The sequence below is a fragment of the Gracilinanus agilis genome, chromosome 3 (assembly GCF_016433145.1).
Source record: "Gracilinanus agilis isolate LMUSP501 chromosome 3, AgileGrace, whole genome shotgun sequence".
Taxonomy (NCBI): domain Eukaryota; kingdom Metazoa; phylum Chordata; class Mammalia; order Didelphimorphia; family Didelphidae; genus Gracilinanus; species Gracilinanus agilis.
In genome coordinates this window covers 620560224-620575451 of record NC_058132.1, presented here as the reverse complement: position 1 = coordinate 620575451, position 15228 = coordinate 620560224, and the positions used below count along the sequence as shown (strand labels likewise).

General features: G+C 36.4%; 1 protein-coding gene across 1 annotated transcript in view; it reads right to left on the bottom strand.

Moving 5' to 3' along the window:
- ACSL3 (acyl-CoA synthetase long chain family member 3) overlaps nt 1–15228 on the bottom strand; it is a 109031-nt gene that overhangs the window by 27792 nt on the left and 66011 nt on the right. The gene's annotated exons all lie outside the window — the stretch shown is intronic.

The window sequence follows — 15228 nt, the reverse complement described above, 5'->3', positions numbered from 1 at the left end:
TGGGGAAATTTAACCTATCTCATTTTCTCTGGACCCCTCCCTGATCTCTCCATCTACATCCCACCCCTTCTCCTGAACTTCCTTTGGGCCCTGGGTAGAAGGGAGGGCTTGGTGATTGGACATTGTTGGTTTTAGTTTCTATAGACAAGTAGAGTATCCTCAAATAAGTTACCCCTAGTTTTAGTGATTTGATAAAGACTTTACTTAAAAGGCAGTCAAATTTCCGAGACTGGGAGAGCAGGCTCTCTCAGTCTAAACCTCTCTGCAACCCATACCCCACCATCACCCCTCTCCCTAGCAGCAGTTAGAAAACCCTGAACCTTTTTCCCTCTGTTTAGCCTGAGATTAATAAATCCCCTTGTTATCTACTCAAAGCCTGTGGTGAATCGTTGTTTTGAAGATTGAGGCAAGGGCTAAAGAGGGAAGGAATCATTTTCTTTTTATTTCTTGAGAGAACTGGGGCACCCATCTTGGCAGGAAGTACCTACCCGAGACTTCCTCCGGCCATCAGTTTGACTGGCAGGAAGGGGCCCCCTCGACTCCTCCCTCAAGAGACTTTAGAAACTAACAAGAGAAAACTCTCCAGGCAAAACTAAATATTTCTTACTGGCCCTAGTTTCCTCCCGGTATCCTCTGTTCTCAAGCCTCAGTGAATAAACCTGTTTGAGCTGCCCCCTCCTGCATACTCCATTTCCCTTATCTTTTATATAGCTTCCCATACCTTCATTCCTCCACCAATCACCTTATAATCACCTAATATCCCCTTTATCCTTCCTCACACCCAAATTGCCTTCGAAACCCACTCAGATTACCTTACCTAACTATTTTATAACAGTTTTTATTCCAGCTCCAAGCACTGTGGTTGAGAGGCACAAGGCTGCTGTAAATACAGGTATTTTTAATTTTTTATTTCATTCCTCCACCATCAGATGCAGCTCCCTGTTTTGGTTAGTGAAGGGATATATAAGCTTTCTAATGGTGTCTTCAGAAATTTATAAAATGTAAATACTGATTTGATTTCTTTAAGATATGTTTAATTGTGAGACTACTTAACTAATGGTACGGATATGATTTGTCATCCAATATTAAGTTCCTAATCAAATGAGTTTTGTGTAAAAATAGGAAAGAGGGAAACTGCAGCTTTCATTACAGACTCCTTGAGTTTTCAGCTCTCCAGTGATGAGTTCTTGTAATTCAAGTTATGCCTCCAGATAGTGGATCTCAAGCATTTCTCTCTGGCTTTAATTTTCTAAAGCTGTGCACATATGTAAAAAATAGATTATTTTAGGAGAGGTATAGGACTAGAATATTACTGCTTATGTCATTTCTTAAGCAGTTATGCACTTAATGCTTAAAAGAAGGCTAGCTAGCATTGTTTGCACAAAAGTTGGTGATCCCCCCTAAAAAATAGTAATAAAATTACTTCTGTTGAGTAAACTTTTTATGTCATCTTATAATAAAAGCTGAAAATCCCTTTGTTTCTATATTTTAAAAGATATCTTTTCTATATGTACTTTTGATACAAGATTTTGAAGAAATCATGTAAGTTGGTCACCATTTAAATGGTATAGTAGATGTGTTTTAAAATGGAAAAAGTTCAGTTGTTGAAATGGACCTTTGTTTTTACATTAAATGTTTATTTGAAATAAAAAAAATGTTTTAATATGTTTTAACAAATGCTTGTTGAATGACTCAACTTTTAATATTTTTTCTTAAAAGGTGATTTTCAAAACTCACATATGTATTTAATTTTAAGAAGCAAAACTCCATCTTTATAGGAAATCTATAATAAATTACTTTAAATTTTAGCATAGTCTAAGAGAAAATCCTTCATTCAGTTAAAATATGCAGTCATATGATACTACCTATAATTCACAAAAAGTCTTCCAAATTTTTCCAAAGCAGAGTTTCATATCTGACTCAAGTCTTCACAATTTTTTTTCTAGATAGTGGTCATCAATGGCATTACATTTCCCTGTGGAGAAGCTCTCAAGGTGAAAGAATTATAGCAAAACATGGTTTAAATTTCACAGGGGGCCATTAGCAAAAATAAACCTATATAATCCTTGTCTATTGTCTCCAGCTAACAGCTAACTCAGAGTATTATTTTAATTTAAGAGATAAAGCAGGACTAATAACACAAGTTAACACGTATACAGTGCTTAATATGTGCCAGGCACTGTGCTAATAAGCACATTACAGATACTGTCTCATTTATTTGATCCCCACAACAATCCTGTGAGGTAGGTGCTATTATGGTCTCCTTACTACAGATAAGGAAACTAAGGCAAAGAGAGGTGAAGTGGCTCACCCAGGGTGTCACATAAAGCTGGTCAATGTCTGAGGCCACATCTGAATTCGTGTCTTCTTCTAGACAGGTCCAGCACTCTATAATGCCTGCATCACATACTTACCCCTAATACAAGGCTTTAAATATTTCACCCAAGATATTCAGCTTTAGGGTGTATAAATGTTTTACATAGCATTAATCCTTTGTATTAATGAAAAACCTATGCAAGAGGTCAAATTTTATTATAAACCAATTACAAAGAAAGTTTTGAATATAGAATCCGATGCTTCTGAATTTGGCCTAAGAAACATTTTAGTAATCTGATTTTCACTGGTCCTCTACTACATATAACATATACCGTTTTCTAGCATCACCAAGTACTTCAATGTGTATATAATATTAAGAAAAGAGTTGTGCTATATGTATCAACAGTTTTTACATTTATTGTCTAACAATATCAAATAGAAATTCCTCTTTCTGCTGCCCTTAAAACTACCTCAAAAATTCCACCACCTAAATAAAACCCACAACCACAAACTTGGCAAAACTGTTTACCAAAATAAAATGGATAAAATATCCAGCAGCTATGGGGGGAGTGCGGGGGGCGAAGGGGAAAGGAGGAGCATGAATCATGTAACCATGTTAAAAATGAATATTAATAAATGTTTAAAAAAAATATCCAGCAGCTAAGAATTGCAAATGTGTATACAGATAGACACATCTGTCTTACCCCTGGATTGTGAAGTATTTTACTTAATAATTCAATACTGAGAATGTAACTGTCAGTTAAATTTTACTTCTATATTCTAGAAAAATGATTTTTTTTACAAAATTCCATTACAAACAATTGAGCTGTCCTGTGGGGTTGAATATAGATTTTGACCATGCATATATGCTATCTCAACAATTAATGCTCTGTAAACATATATTCAGAGTACATTCAAGATCCCTAGTTGACTCAACCTGAAAATAAAATATGACTAGGATGGAGAGGAAAGGAATGAACATTAAAAGGGGAAAAAAGGGTTTAAGGGAGAGAAATGAAGAGATTATTGAACTCACAAGCCAGTTTTTGATGATGGTGAATATCAGTAGCAAGAAAGAAAGCTTCATGGAAGCAAAGGGAAGGTAAATGATGACGAGGATTGATGAAATCTACACAAAGACAAATAACAAGACAATGATCGGGGGGGGGGGCAGGGAGAGAGGGGCACTAGTGTGGAACACAGTAAAAGTAGAAGAGATTTAGAGGCATAACAAAGAAATAATAGGTAAATGGGTAAAGGGTCCAAAGGCAGAAGAAACAGGCAAGGAACAGAAAAGCCAGGAGGAAAGAACTGGGGAGAAAGAAGGATAAGACTGACTAGAATTTAGACATGATGGGAACAGGAAGTAGATGGCACAAAGTAAGAAATATGGATGATCTAAGCATAAGGAGACAAAGCAGGCTGCCATGTGAAGAGATGGCAGAAGGAACAGGTGGTGGAGGCAGAGGAGAGAAGGGAAGAACAAAAGACGAGAAAAGAAATGAAAATTTTCTTTCAAAATGTACTATAAAGAATATGAAATGAGAAGATGCCTGCGTTTCTATTGCAACATTTAAGAAATCAAAGGTGAAAATATAATTTGCTTAATCAACTCAGTTAAAACTGAACTGTGGTTATCAAATATCCAGTCCTTATTCTATAACCTTTAAAAAAATTCACAAAACAAACATAAGAGAAAATCAGAAAAATCACCTGCACTTATGAAATATGCTCAGGCTAGTATTTAATATTTTAAATGATATTTTAATGATACATAATTAATGCCCAGTTCTATACATAATATTTGGACATTTTTATATACGGTCCAGGAACTTCTCTATCCCAAAGCTGCTATCTTCATGTTACTGGTTTTTATAAGGTTACCATTGTAGCCCCTATAGAAAGAGATACAAGATCTGACTTATACTGGCAGTCTCCTATTACAAACAAATTGAATTCTATTTGTATGATAATGTTTTTTAATTGAAGAGATTTTCCAAAAGAATGAGCATTATAAATAGTGGTTAAGTTCTCAAGTCAATCTTCAAAAGTGTATTAACACATCACTGTAATAATAGTTTTATTTCAACAACATGTAGCCACTATTAATAGCACATATAGAGACAAATACTCAGTTAGGAATGTTAATAACTTTTATCTTACTCTCTTTACAACCCTTGGTGGGTAAAACTACACAGAACAAATAATCAAAGCCACATACAATGTGCAATATTGTTTGGACAAACATTTGTTATATAAGCATTATGAACACAAACTAATTTTAAGATACAACTTAATCATGAAATTTTTGTTATGAACTATCCACAAAAAATTACAAAAGGAAAAAAATATAAGAATGTGAAAAAATTTTGAAAAGAATTTTCAACACAGCTTTTAAAACATAATGATGATGATGATGATGATGATGATGATGATGATGATGATAATAATAATAATAATAATAATAATAATAATAATAATAATGCCTTTTTCCTCAAACTGTGAAGGGAAACCCCGCCCCTAGGGACCAAATACTGGGGTCATCTTACCTGTGTCCCTGGACTGCTAGCCTGACATCATGTGACTGGATGTCACGTGAGAACACTCCAAACACAGGTCACAGGTGAAGTGTCCTAGGTACATGACCCAGAACTAAAGGTTATGGGTCCAGGGATAAAGAGGAGGATAAAAGTGGGGGTATGAGTAAGAGCTCACTCTCTATTCCCTTGGACAGTGAGGGTGTAGGACCTGGGCTGAGAGAACTCCATGTGGAGAGCAACCATGTGGCTGGTTAGCTGGCTAGATTAGAAAAGGGATAATCTCTCTCTATCTCTATGCTCTCTATTTCAAGTAAATATTAATAAACTCTATGGAAACTAAGAACCAGGGTTTTTAATTTAACTTTAAAAAGGGTGATCTGAAGTTTTAGAAAAAGAATTCTCAGCTGTTTCTTTTAAAGTCTTTTAGTAAGATGGTGGCATTGGGGTGAGAGAAGAATAGACACAACAAGAAGTTAAAGCAATGAGGGAAGAGCAAACAGAGCGAGCTACACTTCCCCCCAACACCTCCCCACGCACCTGTTGTTCAAGCTTTGGGAACCGATGCCCAAACCAACATCCAGATCCTGAAATACTGCCTGAGAAAAGAGGTAAAAGCCAAACTATACTCCTTGAAATTTCAAACCTGTAAAGAAGTTCAGAGCCCCAGCCCAGGGAATTCTAGTCTGGGCTTGGGACAAGGACTTAATTCACACTTTAGAGTACATTACAATAATAAGTACTGATCTTTTTGCCTAAAGCTCAGGGCAGAACTTCAAGACAGGACAATCAAGGATGTCTATGATTGGATCATGGACACAGTGAGACCACAAACCTAAGACTAAGCTGAGGCTAGAATTTGATCAATCCATGACCTATAAGAGTAAGATCAAAAGCTTACACCTAAGCCTGAGGCAACTCTTTAAACTATCAGTATCATAAGGGTCAATTGAATCAGCAAGAGGAGAGGCCTCTCAGAGCTCTCAGACCTCAGACCATCACATCATCAGCCCAAGCCTACCTATAATTAGAGAGGAAAAATGAGCAAACAACAAAAAATGTACCCAACTCTAAAGAATTTTTATGGAGATAAAGAGCAAAGTACAGACACAGAAGGAGACAGTGAAACCACAGGAAACACACTCAAAATCGACAAGAAAAATGTGAATTACACACAGATCTGGAAGAACTCAAAAAGGACTTCAAAAATCAATTAAGAGAGGCAGAGGAAAAGTGGGAAAGAGAAATTAAAGTGATGCAAGTACAAAGGAAAGTGATGCAAGAAGAAATGGGCAAACTGAAAAAGGAAAACCAAAAACTAACAGAGGAAAATCAGCCCTTAAAAATCAGAATTGTCCATCTAGAAACTAATGATTTCGTAAGAAATCAAGAAATAGGGATTAGCTGGGTAGTTCAGTAGATTGAGAGTCAGACCCAGAGAAGGGAGGTCCTAGGTTCAAATCTGACCTCAGGCACTTCCAAGCTGTGTGATCTTGGGCAAGTCACTTTACCCTCATTGCCTAACCCTTACCACTCTTCTGCCTTGGAACCAATACACAGTATTGACTCCAAGATGGAAGGTAATGGTTTAAAAAAAAAATCAAGAAATAATAAAACAGAACTAAAGGAATTTAAAAAGAGGAAAACATGAAATAACTTATTAAAAAAACTGACCTAGAAAAATAGATCTAAGAGAGAGAATTTGAGAATTATTGGACCACCTGAAAGCCACGATCAAGAAAAAACCTTGGATATCATATTACATGAAATTATCAAAGATAATTGCCCAGAGATCCTTGAACAAGAAAATTAATTTGAAATTGAAAGAATTCACAAATCACCTCCAGAAAGAAATCCTCAAATGACAACTTCCAGAAATATAATAGCTAAATTCAAGAGCCACCAAGCCAAGGAAAAAATACTACAAACAGACAAAAAGAAACCATTCAAATACCATGGAGTTACAATCAGGATCACATACAATCTAGTGGTTCTGCATTAAAGGATAGAAAGGCATGGAATATGATATTCAGGAAGGCAAAAGATTTGGGTTTATAAATCAGAGTCACCTATCCAGCAAAATTGAGTATATTCTTTCAGAGAAAAAAATGGTCATTTAATAAGATAAAAGATTTCCAAGCATTCCTGAGGAATAAGCCAGACCTAAACAAAAAAATTTGAAATCCAAACATGAGACACAAGAAAACACCAAAAAGGTAATAACTTATTAAAGTCAAAATGTTTATATGTCTACATGGAAAGAAGATTTCTGTAATTCTCAAAAATTACTCTTAGTAGTAGAAAAGATGAAAGGAATTTACTCAGAAAGAAGGTGGAGAAGAAAGCTAATTATAATATGTTGTATATGTAAATGTGTTGATATAAAATGATATGTATGTATGATATGATATGTATGCCAATGAATGATAGGTTAAAAAAAAAAAAAAGGTCAACCAAGGACCAAAAGAGAAGGTTGCACTAAGAGAAAAGGGAAGGGAGAGATAGAATGAATTAAATTATATAACATAAGAGGCATGAAAAATCATTAGAGAGAGAGGAGGATTAAAGATGGTGATGGGCAATACTTAACCTTTATTCTCATCTTAACTGGCTCAGAGAGGGTAAAACAACTATACTCAGCAGGGTCTAGAATTCTATCTTACCTCACAAAGAAGTAGAAGGGGAATAAGAGAAGGGAAGAGGGAGGTAATTTGAAGGAGAGGGAAGTGTTGTGTGGAGGGGTGGTGGTGACAAAAGTAAAACACTAGTGAAGAGGAACAGATAGAGAGGGAATAGAGCTGGATTTAAAAGAGATAATATGATGGAGGGCAATACAGTTAGTAATCATTACACTGAATGTGAATGGGATGAACTCACCACCCATTAAACGGAAGCAGAGAGCAGAGTGGATAAAAAAACAGAAACATACTATATGTTGTTTACAAGAAACACATTTGAGTCTTGATCAATATAACATGTAAAACCCAGTGGAATTGTGTGTCAGCTATGGGTAGAATGGGAGGGAGTTTCGGGGGGAGGGAATGAACATGAAACATGTAACCATGGGAAAATATTCTTAAAAAACAAACAAACAAATAATAAGGAAGATTTAAAAAAAAACATTTGAGGCAGGGTGATATACATAGATTCAGGATAAAAGTCTGGCACAAAAATTATAATATGTCATCCAAAGTAAAAAATGTAGGAGTAGCAATCATGATACCAGACAAAGCTAAAATAGAAATTGATCTGATTAAAAGAGATAAGGAAGGAAATTACATTGTGCTAAAGAGTACTATAAATAGTGAAGTAATATCATTACTAAACATTTATGCATGAAAAGGCAAAGCATCTACATTTCTAAAGAAAAAATTAAGGAGCTCAATAAAGAAATAGATAGTAAGACCATATTAGCGGAGGATCTCAACCTTCCCCTTTCAGAACTAGAAAAAATGAACCAAAAAATAAATAAGAAAGAAGTAAGAAAAGTGAATGAAATGATAGAAAAATTAGAATTAATAGATATCTGGAGAAAAATGAATACGAATATAAAAAATATACCTCCTTAGGAGTACACGGTACATATACAAAGATGAACCATGTACTAGGGCACAGAAATATTGCAAACAAATGCAGAAAAGCTGAAATAACAAATACACTCTTGAGATCTATTTATCATCTCTGATAATCTGATAAGGACAGTTTAGTTGATAAGGAAATAACAGAACACAAAGATCTTTTAGCTCATGCTTCCAGCTCTGTCTCTAAGAGCATGGAGTTTATAATATATATTTCAAGACTCATTTCACGCAAAAGAACCCCCCAAAACTTCGCAGATGCACAAAAGTTACAAATTATGTCATATCAAAACACAAAAGGTCTCAGTGGCTTCAGAATAGAACAAGGTCAAGGCTGAATTTTGACTGGGTTCTTATCAGAAAGTGAAGTCGGGGAATATTTTCTCAGGGTTGAGATGCCCCTGCTAAAGTTTTGGCCTTAGCTGTACCAGGCAGCTGCATTCCTGGCCAAAGGGGAAGAGTGTTAACCTCTTAAATTCAGGTTTGCTAGGAACTTAAAGCTTTTCAATAAGGCCACAATACTTTTCAACAAGAAATCACAAGGATCACAAAAGGGGCCAAAAGAGGAATCTCAGATTTTTATCTACTTGAGACTGTTTCTCTTATTGGCTTCCCACAATACACTTTCTCAGATCACAATGGGACAAAAATTATACTTAACAAGGGTCCACAGAAAGGCAAATTTAAAATTAATTGGAAACTAAATAATCTAATTCTTCAAAACTGGTGGATAAAAAAAAATGATAGATACAATTGAGGGCTTCATTAAAGAGAATGACAATGAGGAGATATCATACCAAAACCTATGGGATACAGCCAAAGCAGTACTCCGGGAGAATTTATATCTCTGAGAGTCTATAGCAACAAAATCAAGAGGGAGGAGGTCAATGAAATTAGAAAAAGAACAAATTAAAAATCCACAGATGAAAACTAAATTAGAAATCATAAAAATCAAAGAAAAATTAATAAAATTGAAAATAAAAAACTATTGAGTGGACAGCTGGGTAGCTCAGTGGATTGAGAGCCAGGCCTAGAGAGGGGAGGTCCTAGGTTCAAATCTGGCCTCAGACACTTTCCAGCTGTGTGACCATGGGCAAGTCACCCCCATTGGACACCCAATGGGTCAACCCCATTGCCTACCCTTACCACTCTTCTGCCTTATATTGGCTCCAAGAGAGAAGGTAAGGGTTTAAAAAAAAAAAAAAACACTATTCAACTAATAAATAAGACTAGGAGCTGGTTATTTGAAAAAAAAAAAAAAGAAATAAAACAGATAAAAGTACTGGTTAATCTAATTAAAAAAAAAAGAAAGAAGGGAATCAAATTAACAGTATCAAAGATGAAAAGGGTGATCTCACCTCTAATGAAGAGGAAATTAATTATTAAGAAATATTCTGCCCAATTATGTGGCAATAAATATAACAATCTAGAAGAAATGGATGAATATTTTAAAATATACATTGCCTACATCAGTGATTCCCAAAGTGGATGCCACCTCCCCCGTTGGGTGCTAAAGTGATCCAGGGGAGGCAGTGATAGCCACAGGTGCATTTGGGGGCAGTGATAGTATGTGACAGGGGGCACTAAGTCATATTTTTTCTGGACGGGGGAGGTAGGCCAAAAAAGTTTGGGAACCACTGGCCTAGATTAACAAAAGAAGAAATAGAATACTTAAATAATCCCATCTCAGAAGAAAAAAATTAACAAGCCATCAAGGAACTTCCTAAGGAAAAATTCCCAGGGCCAGATGGATTCATAAGTGAATTCTATCAACCATTTAAAGAACAACTAATCCCAATACTATACAAATTATTTGACAAAATAAGCAAAGAAAGAGTCTTACCAAATTCTTTTTATGACACAAATATGGTATTGATTCTGTTAAGTTAGTTAATGATCCTGTTGGAATGGTCTTTGCTGACTCAGGGCAGGCAGCCCTGGGTAAGAGTGATGAGGTCACTGGTTGATAAATAAAGTTGTTCTTGGACTAAATCTTACCAGTGGTGATAAATATATTGAGTTACTCTAGAAGATTAGGTCTTAAAACCCTATACTACTCTAAAAGGCCTAGCTACTCAGGTTCTCACTCCTACCACCCAGGGCCCAAGATGGGGTAAGGGGTACGTGAGTAGTCAGGACGAAGTCAGGGGAAAAACAGACCCCAGCCCTGGGTCTCAAGGGCTTTTTATACCCTTGGTTTACTGGCAGTTGTGGCTCATGCCACCTTCAACATTCCATCCAGGGCAACTGACAAGTTTACCCTAAGCCAACATGGCAAGGTTAAAAATCCTATATTACAATTCCAGAGCCAATCAGACTAAAAAACAGAGAAAGAAAACTACAGCCCAAATCTCATTAATGAACATAGATGCAAAAATCCTTAAAAAAAAAAATACCAGCAAAAAGACTACAGCAAGTTATCACAAGGATTATCCACTATGACCAGGTAAGATTTATACCAGGAATGCAAGGATGGTTTAATATTAGGGAAACCATCCACATAACTGACCATATGAATAATCAAACTAAAATGCAGAAAAAGCCTCTGACAAAATACAACACCCATTCTTATTGGAAACACTAAAAAATAAAGGAATAGAAGGGCCATTCCTCAAAATAATAAACAGTATATATTTAAAACTATCAGCAAGTATCAACTGCAATGGGGACAAGTTAGAAGCCTTCCCAATAAGATCAGAAGTAAAGCAAGGATGCCCATTATTACCTCTATTATTTAATATTGTACTAGAAACGCTAGCAGTAGCAATAAAAGAAAAAGAAATTCAAGGGATTAAAGTAGGCAATGAGGCAACTAAACTATCACTCTTTGCAGATGATATGATGGTATAAAAAGTACCCCAGAAAATCAACTAAAAGACTAGTGGTAAATAATAAACTACTTTAGCAAAGTAGCAGAGTACAAGATAAATATACATAAATCACTAGCATTTTTGTCTATTTCCAACAAAATTCAGCAGCAGGAGTTAGGACGAGAAACTCCATTTAAAATCACTCTACACAACATAAAATATTTAGGAATCTATTTGCCAAGACAAACATAGGAATTATATGATCACAGCAACAAAACACTTACCACACAATTAAAACTAGATCTAAATAACTGGAAAAACATTAATTGATCCTGGATAGGACAAGTTAACAAGATAAAAGTGACAATTCTATCTAAATTGATCTACTTATTCAATACTAAACCTATCAAACCACCAAAAAAATTTTTATAGAATTAGAAAAAATTATAACAAAGTTCATCTGGAAGAACAAGAGATCAAGAATATCAACGGAAATAATGTGAAGAAATGTGAAGATGGGGGCCTAGCAGTACCAGATCTTAAACTGTACTATATAGCAGTGGTCATTAAAATAATACAGTACTGGCTAAGAGACAGAAGTGGGGGAATCAATGAAATAGACTAGGGGTAGACCTCAGCAAACAAGTGTTTGATAAGACCAAAGATCCCAGCTTTGGGGACAAGAACTCACTACTTGACCAAAACTGCTGGGAAAATAGGAAAACAGTAGGGGAAAAATTGGGTTTAGATCAATTCAAAATTGGCAAATGACTTAAATATAAAGAGCGAAATCATAAATAAATTAGATGAACATAGAATAGTATACCTGTCAGACCTGTGGGAAAGAAAAGAATTTAAGATGAAGCAAAAGAAAAGAAAACATTACAAAATATAAAATGAATGATTTTGATTATATCAAATTTAAAAATTTTTGTGCAAACAAAACTGATGCAAACAAAATTAGAAGGGAAGTAACAAACTGGAAAAACATCTTTATAATAAAACTTTCTAACAAAGGTGTAATCTCCAAAATATATAAGGAACTAAGTAAATTGTACAAAAAAAAAAAAAAATCAAGCTATTCTCTAATTCATAAATAGGCAAGGGACATAGGTAGTTTTCAGATAAAGAAATCAAAACTATCAATTAAGTACATGAAAAAGTGTTCTAAATTCTTTCATAATTAGAGAAAAGCAAATCAAAACAACTCTGGGGGTACTATCTACCTCACACCTAACAGACTGGCCAATATGGCAGCAAAGGAAAGTGATAAATGTTGGTGGAGATGTGGCAAAATTGGGATACTAACACACTGCTGGTTGGTTGTGAATTGATCCAACCATTTTGGAAGGCAATTTGGAACTATGCCCAAAGGACTTTAAAAGACTGTGTGCCCTTTGATCCAGCCATAGCACTGCTGGGTTTGTACCCCAAAGAGATAAAATACTTATACAAAAATATGTATACCTAAGCTCTTTGTGGTGGCAAAAAACTGGAAAATGAGGGAGTGTCCATCGATTGGGGAATGGCTGAACAAATTGTGGTATCTGTTGGTGATGGAATACTATTGTGCTCAAAGGAATAACAAACTGGAGGAATTCCATGTGATCTGGCATGACTTCCATAAATTGATACAGAATGAAAGGAGCAGAACCAGGAGAACCTTATACACAGAGATGGATACACTGTAGTACAATCAAATGTAATGGACCTCCATTACAGTAATGCAATGACCCAGGACAATCTCAAGGAACTTAAGAGAAAGAACACTATCCACATCCAGAGAAAGAACTGTGGGAGTAGAAATGCAGAAGAAAAATATATGATCGATCTTGTGGTTCGATGGGGGTATTATTAGAGTTTTGGTGTTAAAGGATCACTTTACTGCAAATATGAGTAACATAGAAATAACTTTTGAACAATGACACATGTATAACCCAGTGGTATTGCTCATCAGCTCTGGGAGTGGGGAGGTAAAAGGGGAGGGAAAGAACATGAATCATGTAACCAAGGAAAAATATTTTAAGTAAAAAAAGAGGAAAAAAACATTTAAAAAGCCTTTTAGTATTGGATTGAGAATAGATGAGTTTTGCTCCTGTCCCTGCTGTCAATTCACCTTTCGCCTCCACTTGCTGCTTTGCCTGTCCCTGCTGCTGCTACTGCCTCCCACCCACAGCTGATTTCACAGGAGCTGTGCAGAGCCTGTTACTGAGCCAAGTGAGATACCACCATCACCCCACCCCCACCCCAAACCAGCTTAGGGATGAGTGGCCAACCCTGATCAATCATTACCTTACTGCTGCCAGGTGAGCTAGGCTTTTAGCAACAATCCCTCCCTCCATCACCAACTTCACCTGGTGAGATGTGCCTCTATCAGCTTCCACCCCCTGGCTCCCTGCTGACCCTCTCAGGGTATAGCTACACCCCTACTCCCAGCGGAGAGTTACAGGCTTCCAGCTCAGAGCTGAGGCCAGCTCCTAGACTGGTAGTGGTGATGGTGGTAGGTCTCAGGCCTGACCCCACAGCCCTGACCCCAGGCCAGACAGAGAGCAAGCCTCTCAGAGCAGGGGCCTCTGGTCTCACCCACACTACTATCCACCCCTGCCTGGCTTCCAAGCCAATCCTAACCCAGGAGGCTTCTACGCTCCTGGCTGTGAGGGTGGGAACTAAAGTGCCAGCCCACACTGGGGATCTCCCAGCAGGGGGTTGAGGCTCCCAGCTCCCAGCTGTGGCTAAAGAAGCACAGCAGCCAGCAAATGCTGGTGTCATAACCCACAGACAAGAAGCAAAACTGCAGGAAATTTAATTTTTTTTCATTTTAATAATAAAATTAAATGATTGAATACATCAAACCAAACTAAATCAAAATGAATAAAATTTGAATAAAATAATTAATTAAAAATTAATGACATTGAATTAAATTTAATTAAAGAAATTCAAATTAAAATGAAATTGAAAACCAAATTAAGACAAACTAATTCAATGCAATATAATTAAATACGCTGATTTGGTGATTCATTATATCAAACATCATAATAATAATTAAAAACAAAAATAATAATTAATTTTATTACAAATATATATTCATTATTGGTACTATTATTGCCTTGCAACAATTAATAGTGCCTTGCATTGGATTCTTATCTAATTCCACTCTAGTTTAGTGGCTTTCTACAATAAAATGAAAAGAAGTCGTGTCTCAAATGGTTTTATTTATTTATTTATTTTTTGGGAGCCCTTGCCAGATTCCGTCTTGGAGTCAATACTGTGTATTGGCTCCAAGGCAGAAGAGTGGTAAGGGTAGGCAATGGGGGGGTCAAGTGACTTGCCCAGGGTCACACAGCTGAGAAGTGTCTGAGGACAGATTTGAACCTAGGACCTCCCGTTTCTAGGCCTGGCTCTCAATCCACTGAGCTACCCAGCTGCCCCCATTATTTTTTATTTTTTATTTTTTAAATGTTTTGGGATCCTTTCATTGTTTGAATTGCCCATTCAGCAATAGTCAGAATGGCTCCTTTCTGAACCCTGACAGTAATAGACCTCCACCACGGCTGCTAAAGCCCTTACTGAGCTCTGACAATAATAAAAACAATACATAGAGCAGAAGCCTCACTTAGATAGGGCAAAAAGGTCCAGGAATTTTCCTAAACAGTTTGAGACAGAAAGGCTAGAAATGTTAACTCTACATTCAGGATCGAAAGGCTAGACACTATGGGAAATATTGCATCAAATCAGAGGAAATCAAGAAAAACTCCTCCAAAATTCCATGGGAACTGGCATGACTTCCAGGAATTGATCCAGAGTGAAAGGAGCAGAACCAGGAGAACCTTATACACAGAGACAGATACACCGTGGCACAATCGAATGTAATGGATTTCTCTACTAGCAGCAAAGACATTTCTGAGGGACTTATGAAAAAGAACACTATCCACTTGCAGAGAAAGAACTGTGGGAGCAGAAACACAGAAGAAAAACAAATGCTTGATC